The sequence below is a fragment of the Aedes albopictus genome, chromosome 3 (assembly GCF_035046485.1).
Source record: "Aedes albopictus strain Foshan chromosome 3, AalbF5, whole genome shotgun sequence".
NCBI lineage: Eukaryota > Metazoa > Arthropoda > Insecta > Diptera > Culicidae > Aedes > Aedes albopictus.
Genome location: NC_085138.1, coordinates 135,635,116 through 135,662,314, shown reverse-complemented (window position 1 = coordinate 135,662,314; position 27,199 = coordinate 135,635,116). Strand labels below are relative to the sequence as shown.

Genomic DNA, 27,199 nt, shown 5'->3' with positions numbered 1-27,199 from the left:
CGCTCGTCGTATACAGCGTGAGCGCGGTGCAGTTTCAGCTGCTTGATGGCGCGCGTCCTGGAAGGTTAAACAGCCTTTTTTAAGACAATTGCACCGTCTTCGGCCAGAGGCCGCACAGACTAAACATTACTAACATTCGACAACGGACAACACATAACACCCAGTGGCCCAGTGGAGAAATTTACGTTTGCCGAAAAGTTTTCCCCGGCTGGAGCGGGAATCGAACCGACACTCCGAGGATTACGAGACACCTGAACGACTGACGCCGCTAACTGCTCGCCCACGAAGCCCACAAACAAGAAAAGTGACAGCAATACTATTTTAACCCTAAAAGGCGCCTTTCAGAGCTCGTCTTTGATGGAACACACTCAGCGAGGTGACGAAACTGAGGCCATGAAGGTATCCCTTTTAGGGTTAAAATCAATAGGATAATTGTGCCATAAGGCTACATCCAGCTACATACATTTTGCAACTACGGAAAAGCTAAAAAATATAATTTTTAATCTTTAGACGGATGTTGATGGAATTTTAGAAATTTCCCAAAAAAACCCTTCTTGTTTATGGACCTTGGGCCATGGGGACTTGGTCCGCATGGTGCTGGAGTTATTCCAGAGTATATTGAGGTACCAAAGTTGCCTATTTTGCATAACGTGTAGCTCAAGATCCCGATTGAAATCCTGGGAAAAAAAAATCCAGGAAATTTTCTGAAAGAATCCATGAAAAACTCTCTAAAAGAACTTTTGGAGGAGTTTCTGAAAGAGTGCATCAGAGAATGCTTTAAAAGAAGGTCTCATCAGAAGGAATTCCTAGAGGAATTCCCAAAGAAATCCATGAAACAAATTGTCTAAGAAATTTCATAAGCAATTCTTACAGGAATTTCTAATGAAATACCTGAAAGTATTAGTGATGGAATCTTTTGATGAATTTCGTATAAAAATCCCTGCAATATTTTCTTACGGCATCCCTGAGAGAATTTCTGATGGAAACTTTGGAGAATTTAATGAAAGAAATATGACTTTCTGAAGAGGAATTTCTGAAGAAGTAAGTGGTAGCTTTCTTCAAGAATCCGTAGAGGTTCTTCTTCTTCTTCTTTATGGCTCTAAGTCCCCACTGGGACTTGGCCTGCCTCGCTTCAATTAAGTGTTCTTTGAGCACTTCCACAGTTATTAATTGGAGGGCTTTCTTTGCATGCCATTACATGAATTTGTACATTGTGTGGCAGGCACAATGATACTCTATGCCCAGGAAGTCGAGAAAATTTTCCCGACTGGAACGGGAATCGAACCCGCCGTCTCCGGATTGGCGATCCAAAGCCTTAACCACTAGGCTAACTGGAGACCCCAATCCGTAGAGGTAATTCTAATAGAATGCGTGGAAGCTTTTGAAGGAATCTATGGAAGATTTTATAAAAAAAATCGTGGATGGATTTCTGAAAGAGTTCTGAAATGGATTTCCGTGAAAGATTATCCACAAAAAACACTCAGAAAAGAGTGAATTTTTAAAGAAATTCCTGGAGGAGTTTCCAAGGCAATACAATGAGAAATTGCGGAGAAAATCTATGGAAGCTTTCCGAAGGAATCTAGTAGAGAATTTTGGATGATTCTTTTGGTAAATCCTTGTAAATTTATGTGGAGGAATTTCTGAAACATTTTTGAAGAAATTTATGAAGCAAGCCATGGATGATTTTATAAAATAATCACTCAGGGTAAATTGAGAATTCGCTGGGAGTGGCAAAAATCGCTGAAATTTTTTTTGAAATAAACCTTGAATGATTTTTCAAGGAACCCGTGGAAAATTTCATAATGAAATACAGATCGGACTCGATTCAGTCAGGTTCGGTTGCTTTTTAAACATATATCTGGGAAACAAAATGCTCCATAAAGCTGAAATTTTGACATGTTGTCAAACCTACTTTGATTTGTGATCAGTCAAAACTTCAGCTTCTTGCAGCATTCCGTTTGCGAGATATTATTTCGGGAAGCGCCAGAACCCGACTCCGGGTAATCAAGTCCGACCTGTACTTGAAAAAAAAAAATCAGGATGAATCTTAACAGATTTTTTTGAAAAACGTGATGGATACATTTTTGAAACAGATTGATTCAGATTTTACAATATTTCATTAAACTCTTATTTGAAAAATTCCTAGACTCTAGATGAATCGCTAATGAAAATTTCTTAAGTCAGTCCCTGGAGAAATTTCTGCTCGACCTTCGAGAAAGAAGCCATCAGTGTAACATACGATGCCGTCTGAAATTCCCGGGAAGGGAATTTCGTGGAAAATGACCTATATGGAAAATTACAAGCAATTGTAAGATCACTTGGAGTAAAGACAACTTTGTCCCAATTCACCATAAGTGGAAACAACGTGGTGTGTGTTGAACTGCGGTTCACAGGAGTTTCCTTTAGAAAACCGAGTACCCATAGACGGTATGTGCAAGAAAGTGCTTCTTGTTTGCGATGAATGTGTAGTGGGGCAACGTCAAAGAGAACTGCGGGCGCTGCCGTAGGAGTTGAAGAGAACGCACATCCTTTGGAGATAACCTAATTTTAATGGGACCGTTCTCACTTCGTCCTTTTGCCACCTCACAAGACATCCATAAGCCAATATTGGACGAACAACAGCTGTGTAAATCCATTTGATTTACTTGGGTTTAAGACCCCAAGTTGTATCAAAGGTTCGTCGGCATTGCCTGAAGGCCATACAAGCTTTCTTGATTCTGAACTCAACATGAGGTGTAAAGGAAAGCTTGGAATCAAGAATGACTCCAACGTACTTTACCTGTTCAGTCACATTGATTTCAGAATCAAAGGTCGAACACCATTACGGTTTCGCTTTTCCGTGAAAAAAAAACAATAGATGTTTTACCCTCAAACTACCTGAAGGGAGCTTTGCATCAGGTCAAAAAGGGTGCTGATGCACATACCGACTAACAATGTTAGGTAGTCGTCAGCAAAACCATAAGTAGGAAAACCGCTATTATTGAGTTGCCTCAATAGCGTATCTGCTACGAGATTCCACAAAAGCGGTGATAAGACTCCCCCTTGGGGGCATCCACAAACACTCAATTTCCTAATCCCTGCTAGACGCAATGTCGAGAAGAGATATCGGTTTTTGAGCATTTGGTGAATCCAATTGGAAATCATTGGTGATATACCATGTAACGGTTTGTAGTACCCCCTCAGTAGGTTTGTGAGAGTTTGTCGCGGTCTAGAATAGTATTCGTCTGTTTGTTAAATTAAATTCAGGAAAGTGTTTGTGTTGTGTGTTTCCACTCTGTGTTACTGGTCACCCGAAAAGGACGCAGCCATAAATAGCAGCTACCATCATCCTGCCACATTAGCCACCAGATGACTCTGCCTTGTCTGAAACATGGACGTAGACGGTGGTAGCGAAGGAAGGCCATTATGATCTTGGAGATCTTGGATTGATCGAAGAAACGGCCATTTTGCCCAAGTGATCGACACTAGTGAAGTTCGATGCGAAGTGTCCACTGTGTGTCTATTGTGTGTGTAGGAATCTAAGGACACAGGTAAAAGCTAAATCTAGATGATTCGCTAAATTATATAATAACTGGAATACCCCCCCCCCCCCTACACAGAACTCCGTAGTATTACCATGGTTTTACCACAAAGCAAGAGGTGAACCCTAACCCTAGGATGGGTCACCCTCCGCCGTGAAGACATCCGGCGAAGACTTGGGCAGATGAAGATCCGGCCATTCGCTACTCCAGGCCGAGGACCAACCTGAGGCCCGTTCTCCAGCGGTCGCAGACACTCCGGTTCGATTGGGCGGCAAAAGTCGCAACGGACATGGGAGAAGAGGAAGGACGATGAAGAAGAGGATCGGTGGATGATGGCGGCAGCAGGAGAAAGGGGCCCCGAAGAAAGAAGGTCAGATTAAAATAAGAAAGTGGGTAGAGTAGGGTGAAGGTAGATAGCTAGAAGATAGACAGAAAGTGCACAAAAGTTAGCCAATAAACAGGAGTGTGAAAAGGCAATCCAAGTGTTTTCCTGAATCCGCGAAATAGTAGGATAAGCGTGCCGACCCTGTGATTGAGTGTAAATACAGAGTCTCGTTAGCCGCTGAGAAGGATCACCTTCTATGACCCTCTCCTCAGCCAACGGTAGCTGTGGCCTAACCGCCATTAGTTACAACCATGACCCCGAGCGGCTTCCAATATGGCATCGAAAGGCACGTTGTCAAAGGCACCCTCGATATCTAAGAAAACACCCAAGCAGGAATGCTTTTCAGCGAATGCCTTCTCGACATCGTAAACAACTTTATGTAAAAGAGTCACAGTGGACTTTCCAGTTTGGTAAACATGTTGGTTCACATGAAGAGGCACATTGGCCAGATGAACATCACGGATGTGACGATCGACAATGCGTTCTAAGCATTTCAGAAGAAAAGAGGTCAAACTGATAGGTCTGAAGCTCTTTGCTTCTTCATACGACGCACGACCCACTTTCGGAATAAACTTTACAGTAATATCCCGCCAGGATTTGGGAATATACCCTGTAGCAAAACTGCAAACAAGTAGTTGTTTCAAAACATGTTTGAAATGATCAAATCCCTTCTGAACCAAAATAGGATAAATCCCATCTGCCCCACGTGATTTGAAAGGAGCAAAGCTATTAAGTGCCCATTCAATCGATTCTAAAGTTATGATACTCCGAGCCGAAGCTAAAGAATCATAACTACAAGAAAAGACATCAGGTTCATCCGAAGATGTAATATCCACACATCCGGGGAAGTGTGTACTGAGTAAACATTTCAAAGCTTCCTCATCAGAGGAAGTGAAATCACCATTTGGCAAACGAAGTTCGTTCACTTGAAAATCCTTAGATTTTGTTCAATCGACTGGCTTCACTCAGACTGGAAACATTTGTTTAAAGGTTTTTCCTGCCGGATCGTTCAGCAGACCGAAAAGCTTTCTGGTAGCCCTTGCGAGCCGACTTGAAAGCCTCCGATCCAGCCGAACGTCGTCTATTCCAACTCTTTCTACATTGTTTCCTGAGCTTCGCCAGATAGGAGGTCCACCAAGGGGTTCCTCTTGTGGTCTTCCCAGACCGCAGGGGCATGCTTCTTCAAAAGCTTCCATGATGAAGGCCGTTGTAGTATCAATGAAATCACTTGGAGTGTCAATTGATGGTGAATATCCATGAAATTTGGCTGCAACCAAATCGGTAAAGAGATTCCAGTTGGTTGACCGGGGGTTCCTGAAACGCAAAGTTTGCATGTTCAAACAAGATGTAGCGATGGTCAGATAAAGATTTTTCATCTGACACATGCCAATTGGTCAGCTCGTGGCTAATTCTACTAGAGCAAAGGGTTATGTCTAACACTTCCTCTCTAGCAGATACCATGGAGGATGGGCGGTTGCTTTGTTAAGTAATCTAAGATCTGTACTACTTAACTATTCCATCAAACTGGAGCCTCTCAAATTAATGTCTGAGCTGCCCCAGATGATATGGTGAGCATTAGCATCACTTCCAACAATAAGCGGAAGGCCTTTTGAAGTGCAATATGCAATGACTTGCTTGAAAGCATCCGTTGGGGATGGTTCATCATGCGGTAAATAAACCGAATAATAAACGTATTTCCTGTTGAGGCTTCCAACAGATACATCGATTGTGATAGCACATACATCTCTAGTAGTTAGTTTAAAGATGAGTATAGCAACGATTGCGTTGTTGACAAGCACACATGCTCGAGGCATGACACGTGAGTTAGCCATTTCATTTTTACTGAAAGTAGCAAACACCGGATTCACAAGATTTCCTAGATAGAAATTCCCCTTACGAAAGTAAGGTTCTTGGACTAACGCCACTTGGGCTGTACCATTTTGCATAAGTCTACAAAGATTGATCGTTGCTGTTCTTTTGTGCTGAAGATTGATCTGAGCTATCCTAACCGTAGCCATTACCCAAACTAGGTAAGATTAAACTCTTAACAATCACAGCACAAAAAAGAACAGCACCACACAGAATACACTGTGAAAAACGCATAATGCGAAACCATATAGGTGAAAATTTAAACTAATTAATAACATCTTCATAATCCCGCCCTAATTCAGCCTCAAGTATGATATTGAAGAAGGGCACCTCATTGTCTAGGAGAAATACAAGGTCCATCGCGCTATTGCTCCGGTTAGCACAGTAAGGGCAAATACTGTGGAGGGTGCCCTGGTACTCCACAGGCTCCGTTTGCGATTAGTTCTATCGACGCTGATGAAATCGAGGCGGTTGAAGAATTCGTGTACTTGGGCTCACTGGTGACCGCCAACAACGACACCAGCAGATAAATTCAGAGGCGCATTATGGCAGGAAATCGAGCTTACTTTGGACTCCGCAGAACTCTACGATTTATTCGATCGCCGTAACACGAAGTTAACTATCTACAATACGCTTTTTCAACCGGTAGTCCTCTATGGGCACGAAGCATGGACCCTACGTGCAGAGGACCAACGCGCCCTTGGAGTTTTCGAACAGAAGGTGTTGCGGAGTGGCGGAGTGCAGATGGTAGACGGGACTAGCAGAATGCGAATCAACCACGAGCTGCATCAGCTGCTGAAAGAACCAGCCATCATCTACACCTCGAAAATCGGGAGGCTACGTTGGGCGGGCCACATCATCAGGATGTTGGATAGCAACCCGACTAAAATGGTTTTGGTGGGTCATCCGACCAGTACAAGAAGATGTGGTGCCGTGCGAGCTAGGTGGGTCGATCAAGTGGAAGACGATTTGCGGACCCTTCGCAGAGTGCAGAACTGGAGACACATACCCTCCCATGCCGTACAGCACAGGACACTCAGGCCTTAATCCGGCCGGGAAGCTCAGTTTATAAAATTGTTCTGTAACATCAGCTGGAAATCAGGTAGAATTCATTGACAATTTGACTTCTATTCCCAATTATTTAAAACGACTTAAAAACCCTATAGCTTACGAAGGAATCGAAGAAATAGCCACACTCCAGTGAAAACGGCATTCATAAGAAATAACTGAAAGAATCTGTCATTATCTGTTTGCATGTACACATTTCAATGTATATTAAGTAAATATTTTCCCCCAATCAAATCCACTTCTGTGCTTGACTGTACAGTTCAATCAAAACTCGAAACGAATAGCCTCATCGCTTCATCCCGTCGAACTCACATGCGACGACGAGTGCTCTAGTAGTACGGCTGAAGTGTTTGCGGAATGTAGACCATGAAGTAGTATATCCACCACCGGATCCACCCGTAGCATCGAATTGCTCGCTGTTCACTGACTGTCTGCGGTGTAGCATGCGATATGAGGGATTGCATTTTTCCTATTTATATTCCACTGGTTGGTGTCTATAATTCAGACGTATCCAACCGACGACCGACGACTGTGCGGGATATAACTAGTCGACATATGTCTTCCAGAACGAACGTGGTGCTGGTGGTAGCGAAAGGCATTAGGGATGTCGATGATGCAAGTGGAATGCAACCGCACGAGAAGTACCTTTCCTTTTTATAGCCACTCACTACCGCCAGCCAGCAACAACCAACCGGTTGATGATGGCGATCATTCCGATCACGAAGCTCTTGAGAGGATTACCAACGCCATCATCATCCCTACAGACGCCAGACCGACCAGAATGGACATAAATTTCCAACTAACGCAGATGTTTCATCCCGTATCGCTATCGTCGCTAATCTTTTTCCACTGTGCGCGCTCAACTGGGATCAACACGGTCGGTGTGTGTGTGTGGCGCCGGAAGTGGGCCACATGGCTCCCGAGGACCTTCCCTCGCACATGGCGACGGACGGGCTGAAAATCGCATACATCGTTTACCCGAAAAGTCCTTTTTTATGAATAAATTGCTTCGGCGAGCAATTGAAGATGGTTCATTTTTATGGCGCCCGACGATGACGACGTGAAGAGCGTGTGTGTGCTTGTGGAATTACACTGCTTAAAAAAAATGGCAAAATGCCGGAGGAATTCAAAGAGGAACTCCGGGAAGAATTCCCGTAAGAATTCCTAAAGAAATTCTTAGAGGAACTCCAACAGGAATTCCCAGATGATTTCTAGATGAATTTCTAGAGAAATTCTTGAAGGAAATTCTGAAGGCATTCCTAGAGGAATTCCCAGCAGAATTCCAGAGGAACTCTCAGAGAAATTCTCAGAGGAATTCCTGAGGAATTCCCAGAGAAAATCTAGAGAAATTTCCATAAAAATTCCAGAGGAATTTCAGAGGAATTCCAATGGAATTTCCAGAGGAAATCCAGTGGAATTTCAGAGGAATTTTCAGAGGAATTCCAGAGGAATTCTCAGAGAGAGGAATTCCAGAGGAATTCTCAGAGAGAGGAATTCCAGAGGAATTCTCAGAGAGAGGAATTCCAGAGGAATTCCAAAGAAATTCAAGATAAATTGCAGAGGAATTGAAGAGGAATTCCAGAGGAATTCAAGGGAAATTCCAGAGGAATTCAAGAGGAACTCCCAGAGGAGTTCAAGAGAAATTCCCGGAGAAATCATAGAGGAATTCCAGAGGGTTTCCCAGAGGAATTCCAGAGGGTTTCCCAAAGGAATTCCAGAAGAATTTCCAGAGAAATTCCCAGAGTAATTCCAGAGGGTTTCCCAGAGGAATTCCAGAAAATTTCCCAGGAATTTCTAGAGAAATTCCAAGAAGAATTCCAGAGGAAAACCAGATGGATTCCAGAGGAATAATGAAAGGAATTTCATGGGAATTCTCAGAGGAATTTCATAGGAACTTCAGAGGAATTTTAGAGGAATTCTCAGAGGAATTCTCAGAGGAATTCTCAGAGGAATTCTCAGAGGAATTTCAGAGGAATTCTCAGAGGAATTACAGAGGAATTCTCAGAGCAATTCCAGAGAAATTCTTAGAGGGATTCCAGAGGAATTCTCAGAGGGATTCCAGAGGAATTCTCAGAGGGATTCCAGAGGAATTCTCAGGGGAATTCCAGAGGAATTATCAGAGGAATTCCAGAGGAATTCTCAGAAGAATTCCAGAGGAATTCTCAGAGGAATTCCAGAGGAATTCTCAAAGGAATTCTAGAGGAATTGTCAGAGGAATTCCAGAGGAATTCTCAGAGGAATTCCAGAGGAATTCTCAGAGGAATTCCAGAGGAATTCTCAGAGGAATTCCAGAGGAATTTTCAAAGGAATTCCAGAGGAGTTCTCAGAGGAATTCCAGAGGAGTTCTCAGAGGAATTCCAGAGGAATTCTCAGAGGAATTCCAGAGGAATTCTCAGAGGAATTCCAGAGGAATTCTCAGAGGAATTCCAGAGGAATTCTCAGAGGAATTCCAGAGGAATTCTCAGAGGAATTCCAGAGGAATTCTCAGAGGAATTCCTGAGGAATTCTCAGAGGAATTCCAGAGGAATTCTCAGAGGAATTCCAGAGGAATTCTCAGAGGAATTCCAGAGGAATTCTCAGAGGAATTCCAGAGGAATTCTCAGAGGAATTCCAGAGGAATTCTCAGAGAAATTCTCAGAGGAATTCCAGAGAAATTCCAGAGGAATTCTCAGAGGAATCCAGAGGAATTCTCAGAGGAACTCCAGAGGAATTCTCAGAGGAATTCCAGAAGAATTCTCAGAGAAATTCTCAGAGGAATTCTAGAGAAATTCCAGAGGAATTTTCAGAGGAATTCCAGAAGAATTCTCAGAGGAATTCCAGAGGAATTTTCAGAGGGATTCCAGAGGAATTCTCAGAGGGATTCTAGAGGAATTCTCAGAGGCATTCCAGAGGAATTCTCAGAGGAATTCCAGAGGAATTCTCAGAGGAATTCCAGAGGAATTCTCAGAGGAATTCCAGAGGAATTCTCAGAGGAATTCCAGAGGAATTCTCAGAGGAATTCCAGAGGAATTCTCAGAGGAATTCCAGAGGAATTCTCAGAGGAACTCCAGAGGAATTCTCAGAGGAATTCCAGAGGAATTCTCAGAGGAATTCCAGAGGAATTCTCAGAGGAATTCCAGAGGAATTCTCAGAGGAATTCCAGAGGAATTCTCAGAGGAATTCCAGAGGAATTCTCAGAGGAATTCCAGAGGAATTGTCAGATCAATTCCAGAGGAATTCTCAGATGAATTCCAGAGGAATTCTCAGAGGAATTCCAGAGGAATTCTCAGATCAATTCCAGAGGAATTCTCAGAGGAATTCCAGAGGAATTCCAGAGGAATTCTCAGAGGAATTCCAGAGGAATTCTCAGAGGAATTCCAGAGGAACTCTCAGAGAAATTCCACAGCAATTGCCAGAGCAATTTCCAGAGGAATTCCCAGAGAAATTCTCAAAGGAATTCCTGAGGAATTTCCAGAGGAAATCTAGAGAAATTTCCATAAAAATTCCAGATTAATTTCATAGGAATTCCAATGGAATTCCCAGAGGATATCCAGTGGAATTTCAGAGGAATTCTCAGAGGAATTCCAGAGGAATTCTCAGAGAGAGGAATTCCAGAGGAATTCTCAGAGGAATTCCAGAGGAATTCTCAGAACAATTTCAGAGGAATACTCAGAGGAATTCCAGAGGAATTTTCAGAGGAATTCCAGAGGAATTCTCAGAGAAAGGAATTCCAGAGGAATTCTCAGAGGAATTCCAGAGGAATTCTCAGATGAATTCCAGAGGAATTCTCAGAGGAATTCCAGAGGAATTCCAGAGGAATTCTCAGAGAAATTCCAGAGGAACTTTCAGAGAAATTCCACAGCAATTGCCAGAGCAATTTCCAGAGGAATTCCCAGAGAAATTCTCAAAGGAATTCCTGAGGAATTTCCAGAGGAAATCTAGAGAAATTTCCATAAAAATTCCAGAGGAATTTCATAGGAATTCCAATGGAATTCCCAGAGGAAATCCAGTGGAATTTCAGAGGAATTCTCAGAGGAATTCCAGAGGAATTCTCAGAGGAATTCCAGAGGAATTCTCAGAGGAATTCCAGAGGAATACTCATAGGAATTCCAGAGGAATTTCCAGAGGAATCCCAGAGGAATTCTCAGAGAGAAGAATTCCAGAGGAATTCTCAGAGGAATTCCAGAGGAATTCTCAGAGGAATTCCAGAGGAATTCTCAGAGGAATTCTCTGAGGAATTCCAGAGGAATTCTCAGAGGAATTCCAGAGGAATTCTCAGAGGAATTCCAGAGGAATTCTCAGATGAATTCCAGAGGAATTCTCAGAGGAATTCCAGAGGAATTCTCAGAGGAATTCCAGAGGAATTCTCAGAGGAATTCCAGAGGAATTCTCAGAGGAATTCTCAGAGGAATTCTCAGAGCAATTCCAGAGGAATTCCAGAGGAATTCTCAGAGGAATTCCAGAGGAATTCTCAGAGGAATTCCAGAGGAACTCTCAGAGAAATTCCACAGCAATTGCCAGAGCAATTTCCAGAGGAATTCCCAGAGAAATTCTCAAAGGAATTCCTGAGGAATTTCCAGAGGAAATCTAGAGAAATTTCCATAAAAATTCCAGATGAATTTCATAGGAATTCCAATGGAATTCCCAGAGGATATCCGGTGGAATTTCAGAGGAATTCTCAGAGGAATTCCAGAGGAATTCTCAGAGAGAGGAATTCCAGAGGAATTCTCAGAGGAATTCCAGAGGAATTCTCAGAACAATTTCAGAGGAATACTCAAAGGAATTCCAGAGGAATTTTCAGAGGAATTCCAGAGGAATTCTCAGAGAGAGGAATTCCAGAGGAATTCTCAGAGGAATTCCAGAGGAATTTCCAGATGAATTCCAGAGGAATTCTCAGAGGAATTCCAGAGGAATTCTCAGAGGAATTCCAGAGGAACTCTCAGAGAAATTCCACAGCAATTGCCAGAGCAATTTCCAGAGGAATTCCCAGAGAAATTCTCAAAGGAATTCCTGAGGAATTTCCAGAGCAAATCTAGAGAAATTTCCATAAAAATTCCAGAGGAATTTCATAGGAATTCCAATGGAATTCCCAGAGGAAATCCAGTGGAATTTCAGAGGAATTCTCAGAGGAATTCCAGAGGAATTCTCAGAGGAGTTCCAGAGGAATTCTCAGAGGAATTCCAGAGGAATTCTCAGAGGAATTCCAGAGGAATTCTCAGAGGAATTCCAGAGGAATACTCATAGGAATTTCAGAGGAATTTCCAGAGGAATTCCAGAGGAATTCTTAGAGAGATGAATTCCAGAGGAATTCTCAGAGGAATTCCAGAGGAATTCTCAGAGGAATTCCAGAGGAATTCTCAGAGGAATTCCAGAGGAATTCCCAGAGGAATTCCAGAGGAATTCTCAGAAGAATTTCAGAGGAATTTTCAGAAGATTTCCAGAGGAATTCTCAGAAGAATTTCAGAGGAATTCTTATAGGAATTCCACAGGAATTGTTAAAGGAATTCCACAGGAATTCTTGAAGGATATCCATAGGAATTCTAAAGGAATTCTCAGAGGAATTTTATATGAATTTCCAGAGAAATTTCAGAGGAATTCCCAGAGAAATTTCAGAGGAATTCCCAGAGGAAAACCAGGGGAATTCCAAAGGAATTCCCAGAGGAATTCCTAGAGGAATTCTCAGAGGAATTCTCAGAGGAATTCCCAGAGGAATTCTCACAGGAATTCTCAGAGGAATTCTCAGAGGAATTCCCAGAGGAATTCTCAGAGGAATTCTCAGAGGAATTCTCAGAGGAATTCTCAGAGGAATTTCCAGAGGAATTTCAGAGGAATCCTCAGAGGAATTCCAGAGGAATTTCCAGAGCAATTCCAGAGGAATTGCAGATGAATTCAAGTGAATTTCCAGAGTATAACATCTATTCCAGAGTATTTCCAGGAGAAATTCCAAAGGAATTCCTAGAAGAATTCCCAGAGGAGTTCCTAGAGGAATTCCCTGAGGAATTATAGAGGAATTCGCTGAGGAATTACAGATGAACTCTAGAGAAATTCCCAGAGAATTCCAGATAAATTCCCAGAAGAATTTCAGATGATGTACCAGAGAAATTCCCAGTGGAATTCCGAGAAGAATTCCCAGAAAAAAATTAAGAGCAATTCTCAGAGTAATTCCCGGAGTTTCCGAAGGAATTCAAGGAAGAATTCCCAAATAAATTCTCAGGTGAAGCTCTAGCGGGGTTCTTAGAAAAGAAAATAAATCTTGAAGTGGTTCTTGAAAAAATCTAGAGAAATTCGAATTTCCACATTAGTGATGGTCACACTGTTACGAAGAGCAGTATACTATGTACGAAGCCGGTTCTCGTACGAGTTTTCTCGCCACCAGCCAGCAGGCCCTGTCGAGTGCCGTTGTAGTGTAGTGTGGAGAGGAAAATTTTATTTGCATTTTATATCATGTCGATATAATCGCCATGAGAGCCATTCCGGGCGGAAAAAAGACCAGCTATGCGAATTGTTCCCCTAACAGGATGAGTTGAGCTACGAGTCACCCAGGGTTGCTGTTGTAGCTTCTTTGTCCCTCGAGCACAGTACCTACTACTGACTGGATGGCTGGTGCCATGTGCCATGTGTGCCCTTGTGTGACGACCCATTCGGGAGGGGAGGATAAGTCGAAGGAGTCAACAAGACGGCTGCCATTACGGCGAAATTTACGACCCCGTTCGCAAAAGTTGCCAACACCCAGCCAGCTTTATGCTTTTATAAGTGAATGGGTTGCGCGGGAGATGTACCTTACACCACTGTTGTTGAAGCATTCTTCGAGTGGGGTAATTCGGTCGGTCGGCATAGTTCTCGGGTCTCGGCGAGAAACGATGCAAATTCATATCAAACGAACTCAATGAATGGGGGGTTGGTACCACCAGTACAGTAGTCTATCTTGTCGCCTTGTTACTGTGTTCAAAAATGTCACATGGCTCGGATCGGCCGCAATGGGAATGGAAACTTTTTCAATTAAAATTCTGTCGCATGGAAGTATTCAATATCGACAATGCTCACCTGGGACTTGTCGGTTTGTTGGTCGAGTGCAACAGTGCAGACACCGTACGGGCCTCTGTTTATAACGCACCAATCATTGTTGCATTCCGATTTCGATATTGGCTTGTAGATTATGTGCATATGGTTTGTTTGTATCGGGAATGCTGGATGACACGGTTCAAACCTTGGTTCAAACAATAGTCGAATATTTACATGAGTTTGTAGCTAGGAGTGTAAGGGAGGTAGCATGCATGGTATGGATTCGATCTATTTGAAAGGATTTCATTTTTCATTAGAACCCCAGCAAATCGTCATCTGGAATCTAATACCAAAAATCATACAATTGAACTCTTTTGCATTCAAGTCGAAAATTGAATCGTTTTCTATTACAAGTATTCAGAAAGACTATGCTGAGGGTGACGGGTTGCATTCCTTGTCAACGTGGATCCTCGTGACCTTACATGAGACTGTGTATTAAATGATAAATCATCTCCGGCATTTTTTCTTAGAAATTTAGTAATTTCTAATAAAATTTGAATACATTTCTGAAGATTTTTTCTGTAATTCCCTTTTTTCAGGAATTCATCGTTATTTTTTTTCAGAATTCAGAGTTCGCGTAGAAAATGCTTTAGAATTTCCCGTTGGTTATTCAGCGGAAATTCTTTCTAAAATCTCTTACGGATTCCTAGAAAGAATTTACGGAAGCTAAATTTCGAAAAAATTCCCAAAGAAATCACAGGAGAATTCCTCATGGATTTATAAATTAAGATTTCTGAAGAAATTGTAGGAGGAAATAAAAAAAAATCCAAGAAACTTTCGGAATTTTCAAATTTTGTAAGATTTTTGTGACTTCACAAGCCTGCTTTTTAACCGAATTGACAATGAAACAAGTGTACCTGTATCCAAGCAACCGAACAGCATCACCGCGCTCAATACAATTGAATATATTGGATGATTTATCTTGTTTTCTAGGAATTCAAAAATTCGAGAAATTTCGCAGCTTATTTAATAGTTTCTCTAAACTTCTGTGACATTTTTTCAAGAATTCACCCAAACATTTATTTAGAATTCAAAATTTGCTAAGAAAATCCTGGATAAATTTCTTTTCGATTTGGATGTTCAGTGGAAGTTCCTTCGGCAATTTCTATAAGAATTCTTGAACATATTTACAAAGGAATCTCTGAATAAGTTGTAGAAGGAATTCCTTTAGAATGTTTCAGAGGAATTCATGCCAAGTTTAATTTTTTTATTTATTCTTCTTTGTCTTGTATGAATGGACCCATCCCACAGACTGTTGCCTTCACTACTTAATTCTACTTTAAAAAACACTCTTAGACACATTAAATTCGAAATGACTGCCAACATCGTTGAACGCACGGATATAACTGAACAAAGGAAACTTTTCACCATTAGTCGTTGTAAACGGCTTAAATTCGGAAAAGTTCAAAGAGAGGAGGAGTTTGTAAAAAAATCCCTTGAGAGATTCCTGAACAAACTGCCATAGAAACTCTTGAAAAATTTACAGTAAAATTCCCAAGAAATTATAATAACAAAAATCTGAATAAATTGAAGGAGGAAATTTGAAAAAAAAGTCCCAAAGATCTGTCGTGAAAATTCCTAAAAGAACTTTCGACAAATTTCTGAAATAGTTGAAGCGAAATTTCAAATGATATCGTACAGAGATAAAACATTCCAAAAAAATCTCGAATAGTTCTTAAAGAAACTGCAATTTTTTACTAGGATTTTTGGTGGAGTTTTTGAAAAATATGGCAGAATTTCTACAGAATTTTTCAAGAAATTTACAATTTTTTTTTTCAAGAAGGACATTTTGAAGCAGTTTCTTAGGAGTTTGAAGCAAGAATCCTTAACTTTCAGGTCGTAGACCTTTTTAAAGAAATAAGGGGAATAGGAATTCTCGAAGGTATTAAAAAAACAAAATGCCGAGGAAAATTGTAAATATATTGCGAACGGAATTACTTGGAATGAAAACAATTCCTGAAAGATTTCCGGTGGAGTTTCTAAGGCAATCAACTAAATGCCTTGAATAATTTCATGGGAAATTTGTGAATAAATTTCCGAAAAAAAAAATCCTGTGATAATTTTTAAAAAAATGTCAGAAGTAATTCAGAACGGTTTGAAAGATTCCTTAAAAATTATTGAAGGTATTCACAAAATAATAGATGAGTCAATTTCTGAAGATATTGCCTGAAGAGTTACTGAAGGAAGTTGCAGAGAATTTTTGGAGTAATTTTTTGAGAAATTTTCTGAAAAACTCCTAAAAGAAATGCCGAAGAACTTCAATAAATCACCAGAAAAAAATATTTAAAAAAATATTATAGTCATGGAATGGAATGTTTGAGAAATTCTTGAATGAAATTCCGGATAAATTCTTAAAAACCATTGCTAAATGAGAAACCGCCAAAGAAAATGTCGTTAAATTCTTTAATAGAAGGTAACAGAAATTTCGAGAATGTTCCAAAGTTGACTTCTGGAGCAAGTGCATGTTAGATGGAATTTCTGGAAAAATTTTTGAGAAAATTGCCGGAGGAAATCCCCAAAAAAGTTGTCACACAAAAAAAAAACAAAAAATGAAATAATTAAAAAAAATCTGGATCAAGTCCTAGAAAATTTCTGGAACCGTTCCTGAAGAAATTTCTTTAAAAAAAAAAAAAGAATTTGTCAGAGGAGCTTTTAAGGTAAGAGAAAATCCTGAAAAAAATGCCGAGGAACTCTTGTACATATTTTTCGGAAAATATCAGTCATATCGGAAAATCACATTAAAAAAATTAAAAAGACCAGATTAATTGAATATTGAATATCTACAGGAATTTCTAAAAAAATATATATTCCGAAGATGTTTTCCGAGAAATTTCTAGAAAAGCGGTCGAAACAAATTTTAGAAATAACCGACATATCTCGAAAAAAATCAAAGAAAAATTGTATTCAATCAAGCAAAGAATTCTTAAGAAAAAACCTGGAGGAAATCCTTTAATAATTTACAGAGAAACATTTTAAAGAATTTTAGGAGGAAATTTTGACGAAATTGCCAACGGAATTTCTTTGGAATTTATCAGGGAAATTTTACAAGGTTCTTCCGTGGGCGTTCCTTTAGTGAAGTTCCAGAGAACTTCCGCAAGCAGTTGACGGAAAAATTCCCAAATAATCTTTCGAAGGAGTTCCTGAATCAACATTTGCAGCAGTACGTAATATGTCTTACAATGCAAGAAAAAGCCGAAGCATTCATCAAGAAACTGCTTTCTGAAGAAAAGGTCGGAAAATTTGTTAACAAATATGTAGCCGAAGGAAATATCGAAATTATTCCAAAGTAAACTTCCGGAAGATTTCTCAAAGAATTTCTTGACGAATTACCGGAAGATGTACTCAAAAAAATTGTGAAAATAAAAGTGCAATTAAAAAAAAAATGGTTTAACAAATTCAAGGAAATTTCAAGGATAGTTGATGAAGAAATTGTGGAAAAAAATAAGATAACTGGTAGAGCAGTTTTTGAGTAGTTACCTGAGAAATACCGGAAGTAGCTATCAGAGAGCTGAATAAATGCTAAAGAATCCTTAAATAAATTTTTACGGTTTAGGAGGCGAACCAGCTCTCAAGCTTAAAACTTCTTGAATAAAGACAAAAAAGTATGCGGCAAGAAAAATTGGTCATAACTATAAACCGTCCTACACCCTAATTTTATATATTTTTGCCATCTAAAATTGGTTGAAACACGACGTTTTTTTTGTATTGGCGATTTTTGTTTTTGAATTTTTATAATTTTACTCTACTGAAAACCCAAATCTTTTATATTTTTCCTGGAAGCCCTTAGGTACCATTTTTTTAACGAAAAGGTTTTAAAATTTTATAATTATGGTAAATTATTTTTATTTCTATTTTTTCGTGGAAATTTTTATATTCTGTGAAATTTATTTAACCCTCCATTGGTATTAGGGTGTTTTTTTACCCAAACCGTACACTACGTCAGCAAGCTGCTGCCAAAGTGATGCAAAAGGAAGGTTAAAAAAATATTTTCAGAGTGTACTCTACCAAATACTTTGACTGTGGTAGAATGTTTGTGGAAAAGCTTAGAGTGTAAATTGTATCGATTCGAAGCAAAAAAAAAACAGTATGATCTGACAAGTGAACAAAACATAAAATTTCCAGGGATTTTTGAAAATTAAATACGCTTTTAAAATCATCAAAAAGCATTTGGTGATAATCAGAACAGTCTTTAATATACCAAAGCCAAAATTAAAAAAGTTGTGACTACTCCGGAACTCAAAAATACAGAAATTCCTTAGGGCAGGGTTGAGATTAGAGAGTTAAAAAAATCTATAAAAGACTGCCAGAGAAATTCGTTATCGAATTTCTACAGGAATTTCTAAAACAACAGATGAATTCCAGAAGGTGTTTCTCAAGAACCTTCTCAGGAAGCTGTCAAAGAAAGCATTGGAAAATAAAGAAAAGACTTTTTAAATTTCTGGAGAAACTTCACCAGATAAATTTCTAAGCAAATAGCAAGAGGAATTCCATCAATAATGTGGCAGATGAGCTAGTAGGCAGAAGCAGAGGAAATGTTAAATCAATTGTCAAGAAAATTTCTTGAAAATTTTACGGAGAAATTTTCATAGCTATTTCCGTGAAAATCCCTGACGAGAAGTTCTTCAAGCAATTGATGGAAAAATTACAAAAGAAACTTTCGGAGGATTTCATGAAAAATCTTATAATTATAAAAACTTATTTATAATTCATTAAAAAAAATGCACCTAAAAAAATCTTAATAAAATTTTGAAAATCATTGCCGGAAAAATCGTCAAGAAATATCCATAGAATATTATTATAAAATAATAATAAAAATCGTACAGAATTATTATGACAAATCATTGTAAAATTTCTTCATGAATTAAACCAGCCCAGGTCAAATTCCAGACCACGTCATCCCTTTCCTAGATAATGAAAGTGCAATACTTTCCTTTAATCCCACAGAGAAAGCTACTAACAGCGACCACACCATGTACAACCAGACCTTACACCGAGCCAGCGCCAACGGCATTCACCCATGCGATTTCAGCTGGCCGGAGAATCCATTATCCCCTTGCTCTTATTATCTTCCATTTTTCTCCTGAATAAACAACCGCTGGCTTCTAATTTTCAGCCAGTTCCTGCATCGCCGCTGCCGCCGCCGTCGTCGTCGTCACGATGGTTTCATCCGGTTCGGAGAGGCAAAAATTTCCCACACTATAGAGAGCCATCCGACGGCAGCTGCAGCTCCACAAAAAAACCCTCTGTTCCCCCGAGGTTTGGCACATAAATTTTCAAAACAAACGACCCATGGTGTAAGGTTTCCACACCCACACGACTTTGATGTAACGACCGACCACGACCGAACAGTACAGTGCAGTAGTGTAGCATATTTTTCGGGGTCGCTCTAGTGTGAACAGGGATAAATTTGCACATGCTGTCGCCTTATGACCAAACAGACAAGCAGCAGCAGCAGCATCACTTTTCCGCTCTGGTCACTTCCTCGACGGATTGTTGTGGTTCGGGGGGGGGGGGGGGGGGGGGGGGGGGTTTGGTCTGATCGGGATCGGGATCGGGAACGTCCATGTTGTTCATTTTCCCTCCCGAAAGCCTTGGCATAGAAATTTGCACATTTTAAACCATCAGATGAGATGAGATGAGAGGAATACATTTTTGTCGGTGGTGCTCGTCCTCCACGATGACGACGGTTGGTGAAGTGTATTTCTAGTAGATGCCACCACCTGACCCCACAGCCGAAACTCCGGAGATGGCTGGTGCAGTTTTGATTGGGGTGGTTCCATCCGAGTGTTGACTGTGGTGAGTGTGGCCAGGAGAGATGCCGTTGTCACATCCCACTCTGGATGATTATCGAAGTGTCGCTTGGTCACATGTGGCTACAGAAAGTGTCACTTTCGGGCCACTCCGGTTAGTCTTCATAGTATGCCATTGTTCTCGTTGTAGAATGAAAGTAGCTTTTCGTGTTGTTTCAATAAAATGTGTAGTCTCATTGTTTTGGTCATACCGTGTAGAAAATGCTAGAGTTATTGCTCGCTACTACAATTTATTCAAAGAAGTTGGCATCGAAGCGGTGAGGCTTCAAGTTGAAAAATGGGCTTCTGACCATGCTTCCAAATGACGGTTCGACGATTGGGATTCAATGGAGACTTTAGGAAGCTCCACTGAGAAAATGAAGTTTGATTGGCCGCCCGTAGATGCTACTCCATGGGTCTCCACTTAGCATAGTGGTTGAGAATATGGATCGTCAATCCGGAGACGGCGGGTTTGATTCCCGTTCCGGTTGAGAAAATTTTCTCGACTTCCTGGGCATAGTGTATCATTGTACTTGCCACAAAATGTATAAATTCATGAAATGGTAGGCAAAGAAAACCCTTCAATTAATAACTGTGGAAGTGCTCTAAGAACACTAATGCCGTTTTTCTTTTTGAACCTGGGTTGGAACTGGATTGGCGGAAAATGTGTAAACAATCAAACGTCAAACAAACTCAAACAAACTTTAGTACAAGCGAAACCGAAGTCGGGTTGGGGTTGAAACCGTGATCTCATCCAGTTCCAACCCAGGTTGGAACTGGATCAAAAAGAAAAACGGCATAAGTTGAAGAGAGGCAGGCCAAGTTTCATAACGAAAGTCAAGCCATAAAGAAGAAGAAAAAGATAATGATACTCCATTAGTACAGTAACGCCAGGACAGCTACACTCACATAAGAAACCAATGAGATAGCTGCTTGGGACAAACAAACGTCTTCAGTGTGTGAGTGCTGATGATCCTATTTTAGGAGACAATAGCGCCAGCTACGTCAGGTTACAGGTCATATATGGGGATGATGGGGAGGGAAGTGATGGTTGTTGTCAACAGACCTCGGACTTCACTGCATCTGCACAAGTTCGTGCGGATATCGGAGTATTGTTGGGAAATGTTTATTTTTGGCATAGAGGTCATGCATTGGTGCGCGTATGCCAGGGATGAAGTGAACAGTTCGCTCCGTTTCTAGTGCTAGCGATCGCTAGGAACATACGTTTATACATGAGATGCATACGTAAAGAAGAGAGTACATAGAAAGTAGATAGAAGTAGGAGGAAAGGGACGAGCAAAGGATTGAACCCAACACTTTCTGCATATGATCCAGAAGCGGTAGCCACTAGACCACTAAGCTGGATTACTTCCGAAAGTTCCACTGAGAGCTGTAAAAGTGAGAAATGAGTTTAAGTTCACCTTGATGATACCACGTCGTTGTTATTTGATTTTATGAACTGGCACTGTATTAACAACGACGGTTTTGTAGAACTGCTGGGTAGTTTTATGGTGCTTCAGTCTTTTTAGGGCTCAATTCGCCGGATTTTTTGAAAATCGAACCTCGGCTGTAATACCAGCTCTCCATACACACTTAATTTATAGTGCCGAATCTCGGTTTACATATGCCGAGATTTGCACAGCCGAGTAGTCAGCTAAATGTATTCATGAGATCTCAGCTAATAAATGCTGAGAATCAGTATAACATGCCTCGTTGCCAAGCAACCTACCAGTTTGTTAGCTGAGTCTCGGTTAAAATTCAGAAACCGAGATCCGCACAACCGAGCTCGGCGAATGAAACTAAGTGTGTATGATACTCTCTGGTGCAACGTAAAGTCCTGTTGAAGCCTCCATCGAGATTCAAACAAAGTGCTCGCTCTCAATTTTCCATCGTCGATTTTATCGATAAGTTCGCGGGAATACCGTTCTCGTCCTTGATTTTCCAATGTGCTCCCGGTGAAACTGAGAGATCAGCAGTTTTACGTATCAGGTTTGCTCATGTGCCCGCGTTTTCGCACAATGCGTGACCGCATGCTTGCCACATGCGGGGAGGACAAAACTCCGGACAATTTGGTCCAGAGGATATGTAAGGATGAGTTTGGCTGGAACGCCGTTTCAACGGCTATCACCCATATCGTCTGGGAGCTACAGAGGAGGTGGCGCGTGGACTCGGAGAATGGCTAGCTCAGATGCAGTACGAGAGGTGGTCCAGGGGTTCGGAGTCGGCTTTGTAGGTCATACCGGTGCCCTGCGGTCGAGATCGACCCTTACAGCGATTAAGTGGCCGCGGAGAGGAAGTCCCGGTAGCGGTACTGTCGTGGCGTCGGTCTACTGGGTTGGATCCGTACCCGCGCTTGGAAAGGGGTCCCCGGCAAGGGTCGGGGCAGGTGGAGACCCTGCTGTCTGCAACCTTCGGGTGCATCTGATAGGGCCTGAAGGGTAGTGATACCCTTCCTTTGCGGACAGGTCACGTGGGCATCAGTTCTTGATGTCTGCTAAGCAGTTTGGCGCGGGCGGGGTTGACACTGTCCGCCATCCGAGGACAAAGAGAGTGGTGAGGACCACTCGGGAAACTGGCTAAGCGCCAGCATGCTACCGTGATGGACTCTCCAAAGCAAGTCATCGATGTTCGTTGCTGCAGGCTACGCAGCTAACCTTGAGGGTGCGATGTGCACCAGCCACTCTCTGAAGCAATGCCTTCTTGGTGGTTCCGGAGAGACGAAGGGTTTGGCGACCATAGGAATGTCCCAAGTAACACACTTGTCACCGAAGAGTCACGGCGGCGCAGGTTTTTGTTGCGCAGAAGTTACTGTGACTTACTTCTAGCAAGTAAGTGTTTATTTGTTAGAAGTAAGTCACAGTGACTTATGCGCAACAAAAACCTGCGCCGCCGTGACTCTTCGGTGACAAGTGTGTTACTTGGGGTGTTTTAGTGGGTCGAGAAGAGAGTAGTCCTGGCTTTTACTACTGTTGTAGAAGACGGCCTTAACCCCACACTACCCTAACCTTCCTGTTAGGGTGTTTGTTAAGCAGATTTTTCACCCTATGGTTTAGAAGAAGAAAAAAAGCTGACTCGCAGGGAATGACACCAACCTCCTATCTTTTCAGAGAACCGTCGCCTTTAGTGTGGGAAACAGACGTTGTTCTGGACGCTCCTGCTGAAGAGCATACGCTCAGGTTTGAAGAAGCAAACCCCTCCCCGCCAGCCTACGACCAAGTTTCCAACGGTTCGCAAATACCTAGCTCTGGAAGCGGATGTAACGTACATAGCACATCACGTTGGAAGTAGTTGATACATTTTCTTTAGCCCTCCAACGCAACCCTCCAACCCCACTCCCCATGCGTATAACAAAGCACTACTATTTTGGATATTTTTTTCATTCAATTTTCCATATAGGGGAACTGCGGTCATAACGACCATGGGGGTAAGTTGCGCCACCCTTGTTTTAGGCAAACCACGTTATTTTCAGTATTTTTTTTTTCAAATGCAATCGCTAAAATAAGAATAAAATGCTTCTTTACATTTGAGTTTACATATTTTTACTAAAAAAATTGTACTTTTGATGTAATTTTAGCCTGTCAAATGTTTACATTTTTTTACATTATTTAAAAGATTTTTTTTCACGCTATCCCCACAAACTGTTTTGCACACTCCCATTATTTGTGAACCAAGCGGAACAAGTATTGAATTTGACCCATACAACTTTTTTACAAGGGTCCAAACTTCTGAGGCATGTGTGGGGTAAAATGCCCACCCCTAGTTATTTACATTAAAATAGCCATTTAGACCCAAATTCTGGCACAAATTATGTAGCACACAAGTTGGAACCAAGCAACAGCACATTTTTACTATAAATAAGTTCACTAATCACACAGCCATGCGTCATTTTGTGATAATTATTGATAAAACAGCTCACTATGACGTTTACATGGAATTGACCCATAATTACAGGTGATCCATAATTATGTAATGACTGTATACCATTCACGAACAATAACAATCGACAATAAACCAGGCGCGCAAGTATATGTACACATTTTGGCATCCTGGCGCTAGCTGTGGCTAGTGGCGCATTAAAACTAAAATTCTGAAAATCAAACTTTTTTTCAAATTTGAATTTTTCAATAGTAAAACATAAAACTGGTTTATGGTTTCTTCCATTTGGATGGAAACATGTTGGTGCTTCATGTTAGTGCCAAAAAAAATGTGTATTATAAAGTGTTTCGTGGTTAAAATTGGACTCTTCCTCAACGTGGGCGTTTTCCCCTACATATACATAAAAAACATGCCGGCGAAAACTTGTGAATTTCTCAAAAAAATTACGTATTACAAATTTTAAAAAAATCGCTCTCTAACGTGTGAAAAAGCTCCCTATTGAAATTAATATTTTTCCTTTCTTTTTTCTTTGTCTGAGTATAGGAAAATCACCAACGTTTCTATCCAGATATTGGGATCTTTATCAGGACTCGAAATCAACCAAATACCTATATGAGATCCCGTGTACATCTGACGGTTGATAGTCTTTTTATTCAATTTGCGCGGCACATTTATTGCACAGAGCAATATTTGACGAGTGCAGATCTCTCATTTTGTATCACCCACCCTATATATTCAAGGGTGATGCCAGTAAATAAGACTTGGTACAAAATAAAAAAAGATAATCAACCGTAAGCTGCACATGGGGTCAAACAAATTGGTTGAAGCCCCAAAGAAGATCCCAACATCTGGATCGAAACGTTGGCGATGAGAAAAGAAAATCAAGCTTTTTCTTTGACTTAAAGCCGAAATTTTTCGCGGAAGAAATCTTCCTTTCGAAAAGGAAAACCCCTTCTAAATATAAAAAAAATTGACATGAATTTTCTAAACTCGCCCACAAAAACAAGTAAAAAAATCTTCTTTATGGAATTGAAAACTTCTTCTCTTAATTATAAGAAAGTTTGCCAGGAAAATTGGCTATGTATTTTTTTAGTGATTTCCACTTGCAAAAAACAGGGAATGCGATTTTTTTTTCAAAGATTACATCAGAAATTGTACAATGGATTTTTTCAGATATTTTTCAAATATTGCAAGATTTCACCAGAGTTTCCTCTGAGATTTTTCATTTAAATTCCTCCTGTGATTATTTAAAAAAATCTTCCAGGGATCGATTTACAAACTTTCCCTGGATTAATAAAAAAAATAATATTTCGGAGATTCATCATAAAATCATGTATTATGAACATTGTTTTAGAAAACCTTGCTTAAGGCGAAACTGTATCCATTTCTTAACTTTTTGGTTTTTGATTTTTTATTAAATAACGAAGCACTATTTTCAAAATCGGTTTTCGTACACATGTATAGTATGGATCAAGGTATCTCCTGATTTTTTTTTTTTTGTAGTGGAAAATGTTTTTCGTTTTTGCAGAAACCATTTTTGAACAAAATTTCACATAAAAATGGTTTCTGCAAAAATGGAAAACATTTTCCACCTCAAAAAGAAAAATCAGAAGATACCTTGATGCATACTCTACAAGTGTACGAAAACCGATTTTGAAAATATTGCTTCGTTATTTAATAAAATCAAAAACCGAATAAATGAGAAAATGCTTCCAGTTTCGCCTTAAATCATCCTTTACAAATTCCTTTCACTTTTTAAGTATATCTTCAGAAACAATTTCAGGGATTCTAAATTTTGAAATTTCTCTGGAATCTGCCTCAGATACTTTGAAGAAAATTTTTCGGGGATTCTTCAATAAAACCTTTTAGGGACTCATTCAGAATTTTCTGAATGGCTTCCCTCTGATATTGTTCCAAAACTTCCTACAGAAATTTCTTAAAAGCTTCATTCGGAAAATCTTCCATGCATTACTTCCAAAATTGCTTCATGGATACCTTACCAAAATTCTCTAGAAATTACTTTCAAAAATTTTCGCGGATTTTTTTTTCAAAAAAATCGCCAGCATTTCTTCATGAAAATCGTTCAGGCATCGTTCAAGAAACTTCACCGTGAAATTTCTCCAGAGTTACTTTCCGAATTTTTCAGTTTTTTTTTGTTTTGACAGACTTTACGGCTAGGGCATGCGTACCTGACGATTCTTCTGAAATTGTCGAAGTATTTCATTAGAAAACATTCCATGAGCTTTCTGCAATATTCCTCCATGGATTCTCCTCGAAAACCTTCCGAAAATTTTCTTGAAAAGTTTTCTACGTGATTCGTCAGAAATTTCCCAAGCAAGAGGAAAAAATAAATTCAGATTTTTTTAAATAAATTTGCTCTTGAGTTGTTTATGAACAATTCTGGTTTTTTCAAGGAGCTAACTCGGGTATTGATAAGTGAATTTCTTTAGAAAATCCTTTGGAAATTTTTCTTGGATTTCTGCATGTGTCTTGAAAAGATTCTTTCAAGAATTCCTAAAGAATATTCAACTGAAATTTGACCAACATTTTAAAAAAATCGTTAGCCGTTGATGAGAGTAATCTGATTTTTTTTTCAATTCCAAATAAAAATAGATAAATGAAACGAATGTGCTGGACAAAAAGCAGTTGAAACTTATTAACCCTCTAATACCCAATCCCGCCTTTAGACGGGGTATAGTTTGAGCATTTTTGTAATTTTTGTGTCGTGGAAAATCATTTTTTTTATATTTGTGGCAAATATTTAGGACTGTTCTGTATATCTCAAAATGGGTTTTGGTGTATTTTAAAGCGTATTTACATTTTTTTTTTCAATCATTGAAAAAATGATGTTTAGGTCACCTTTTAGAAGTCATTGTTTATTTTGTATTGAATCGCTACAATTAACATATTTTAAATTTTTTCCAAAACATGCTATCCTTGTTTAATAGTTTAAGGGTATCGATTACACTCTAAAATTATTTTCCATAAAATTACACGGAAAATAAAATTTTCTGTGAAAAAAATTTAAAATAATATTGAAATATTATTATTTTAAATTTTTTTCACAGAAAATCACAGAAAATAATCATAAAATCTCAAAATGTTTTCATCTCAAAAAATCCGTACCCCAAATTGGCTTCCAGGAAAAATATGAAAGTGTGGGGATGTTCAAAAATAAAAATTAGAAAAATCAAAAACTGAAATTCACATAATCGATAGTTAAAAAGAATCATCTTCCAAAGAATGTTTAAATCAGAGCGTTCATGATTAACAAAAATTTTAATCATGATTAATCATTGATGATTAAAATTCCAATTTTGGTGATTATTGATTATGATTAATGATTAATTTGATTTTTAGGATGATTAAAGATTATGATTAATGATTAAATTTGGTTTTATCTGTGATTATTGATTATGATTAATGATTAAAAATGGCTCATTGATTAAAAATCATGATTAATCATGATTAATCAATCACAAAAAACTGGAAATGATTAAAATATATTTATTGTTAAACATGTTTTTCAAGTTTAAAAAGTAAAAGGTAACTCTGTCCGGTAAATTTTTGAAAAAAGAATCATAAATTATATTACTTACAACAGCATTTGAACCAATTTAAATTGGATCATATATTTTATATGATGAATC

General features: G+C 39.6%; 1 protein-coding gene and 1 long non-coding RNA gene across 3 annotated transcripts in view; one reads left to right on the top strand and one right to left on the bottom strand.

The window, feature by feature from the left end:
• The window catches only part of LOC134290252 (uncharacterized), a 29,139-nt gene extending 20,180 nt beyond the window's left edge, over nt 1-8,959 (bottom strand). Inside the window, exon 1 of the long non-coding RNA XR_009998881.1 lies at nt 72-8,959. This is a non-coding gene — a long non-coding RNA (uncharacterized LOC134290252). The remainder of the gene's footprint in view (nt 1-71) is intronic.
• LOC109408491 (furin-like protease 2) overlaps nt 1-27,199 on the top strand; it is a 1,190,934-nt gene that overhangs the window by 242,693 nt on the left and 921,042 nt on the right. The window lies entirely within an intron of this gene.